The 2,500-nt window shown below is 54.3% G+C and overlaps 1 non-coding gene and 1 pseudogene across 1 annotated transcript; both read left to right on the top strand.

The window, feature by feature from the left end:
- The first annotated feature begins 347 nt into the window (after nt 1-347).
- Nucleotides 348-2,158, top strand: LOC146144012 (small subunit ribosomal RNA). The gene has a single exon (XR_014500487.1). It is a non-coding gene; the product is annotated as a small subunit ribosomal RNA (ribosomal RNA).
- Nucleotides 2,159-2,405: 247 nt separating this feature from the next.
- Nucleotides 2,406-2,500, top strand: LOC146144011 (5.8S ribosomal RNA; annotated as a pseudogene; the record flags this gene model as incomplete).

Below are 2,500 nucleotides of genomic sequence, written 5' to 3'. Positions count from 1 at the left end.
GCTTCGACAAGTAAAGAATCGGTGAAAAGGCGATTGGCTCGCTGGGCAGATGTTGCTGCTGCGCGAAGAGCCGAGTGTCAGTTTGTCGGGTTCTGAGCGGTCGCTTCGGCGAAGTTGTCTGGCGTGCGTTGCGCTCGCGCCGGTGTTGGCGACGTGGCGGTCGAAAGGCCTGCCGACGAAGTCTTACTCCGGCGGGTGCGACGGGCGGTGACGGTTTTCTGAGTTCGGGCAGCCGAGCAAAGAACGAAATTTTAACGGAGAAGCCTTCGGGTTTCGCATCGACCGAGCGACGGCGCCGCATCAGCGGCGCCTCCTTCGTCGGCCTTTCGGGGCTACGCTAAAGTAGCTACCTGGTTGATCCTGCCAGTAGTCATATGCTTGTCTCAAAGATTAAGCCATGCAAGTCTAAGTACGAGCTCTCGTACAGTGAAACTGCGAATGGCTCATTAAATCAGTTATGGTTCATTTGATCGTACGTTTTACGTGGTTAACTGTGGAAATGCTAGAGCTAATACATGCGTGAAGCGCCGACCTCGCGGGAGGCGTGCTTTTATCAGACCAAAAACCGACCGGGCTTCGGCCCGCAACCTTTGGTGACTCTGGATAACTTTGCGGATCGCACGGTCTCGCACCGGCGACGGATCATTCAAGTGTCTGCCCTATCAACTTTCGTCGGTACGGTACTGGCCTACCGAGGTTCTTACGGGTAACGGAGAATCAGGGTTCGATTCCGGAGAGGGAGCCTGAGAAACGGCTACCACATCCAAGGAAGGCAGCAGGCGCGCAAATTACCCATTCCCGACGCGGGGAGGTAGTGACGAAAAATAACAATACAGGACTCTAAACGAGGCCCTGTAATTGGAATGAGTACACTTTAAAACCTTTAACGAGTATCCATTGGAGGGCAAGTCTGGTGCCAGCAGCCGCGGTAATTCCAGCTCCAAAAGTGTATATTTAAGTTGTTGCGGTTAAAAAGCTCGTAGTTGGATTTTGGGCGCAGGCGGCCGGTCCGTCGCAAGGCGTGTACTGGCCGTCCTGGCCTCACCTCCGGTTCTCCGCCGGTGCCCTTGACTGAGTGTCGGCGGCGGCCGGAACGTTTACTTTGAAAAAATTAGAGTGTTCAAAGCAGGCGATTCGCCTGAATAATGGTGCATGGAATAATGGAATAGGACCTCGGTTCTATTTTGTTGGTTTTCGGAGCGCGAGGTAATGATTAAGAGGGACAGACGGGGGCATTCGTACTGTGCCGTTAGAGGTGAAATTCTTGGATCGGCGCAAGACGAACGACTGCGAAAGCATTTGCCAAGAATGTTTTCTTTAATCAAGAGCGAAAGTCAGAGGTTCGAAGACGATCAGATACCGTCCTAGTTCTGACTATAAACGATGCCAACTAGCGATCGGGGGGCGTTAGTTTTACGACCTCTCCGGCAGCTTGCGGGAAACCAAAGTCTTTGGGTTCCGGGGGAAGTATGGTTGCAAAGCTGAAACTTAAAGGAATTGACGGAAGGGCACCACCAGGAGTGGAGCCTGCGGCTTAATTTGACTCAACACGGGAAATCTCACCCGGCCCGGACACAGTGAGGATTGACAGATTGAGAGCTCTTTCTTGATTCTGTGGGTGGTGGTGCATGGCCGTTCTTAGTTGGTGGAGCGATTTGTCTGGTTAATTCCGATAACGAACGAGACTCTGGCTTGCTAACTAGTTACGCGACCCAATCGGTCGGCGTCTAACTTCTTAGAGGGACTAGTGGCGTTTAGCCACACGAGATTGAGCAATAACAGGTCTGTGATGCCCTTAGATGTTCGGGGCCGCACGCGCGCTACACTGACCGGATCAGCATGTGCTCGCCTTGGCCGACAGGTCTGGGTAACCCGCTGAACCCCGGTCGTGCTAGGGATAGGGAATTGCAATTATTTCCCTTGAACGAGGAATTCCCAGTAAGCGCGAGTCATTAGCTCGCGTTGATTACGTCCCTGCCCTTTGTACACACCGCCCGTCGCTACTACCGATTGAATGGTTTAGTGAGGTCCTCCGATTGGACCTGGCGCGGCCGGCAACGGTCGAGCCGGCGTCCGAGAAGACGATCTAACTTGATCATTTAGAGGAAGTAAAAGTCGTAACAAGGTTTCCGTAGGTGAACCTGCGGAAGGATCATTAACGGTCTCGCAAACGCTTCGGCGAACGCGAAACTCGGACAAGCGAGAGAAAAAGTTTTTGCTACCCGGCGCCCGACCCGCGAGGAGCGGCGCGCCGGCCGGCGATTCGGTCACCCGGTAATGTTTGCGCGTCGAGTGCCGCGGTGCCGCGCGCTCCGGCTTCAAGCGTCGGCCTGGCCGACCGCTCGGCGCGGTATATTTTGTCACCCTTTAGTGCGAGGCACTGTGCGAGCGAAACAATCGTGGATGGCTCTTGGCGGTGGATCACTCGGCTCGTGAGTCGATGAAGGACGCAGCTAGCTGCGTGAATTAGTGTGAATTGCAGGACACATTGAGCATCGAC

The sequence above is a fragment of the Ascidiella aspersa genome, chromosome 5 (genome assembly GCF_963924565.1).
Source record: "Ascidiella aspersa chromosome 5, kaAscAspe10.2, whole genome shotgun sequence".
Lineage (NCBI taxonomy): Eukaryota > Metazoa > Chordata > Ascidiacea > Phlebobranchia > Ascidiidae > Ascidiella > Ascidiella aspersa.
The sequence above is the reverse complement of the archived record's forward strand: the minus strand, read 5'-3'. Positions and strand labels throughout refer to the sequence as shown.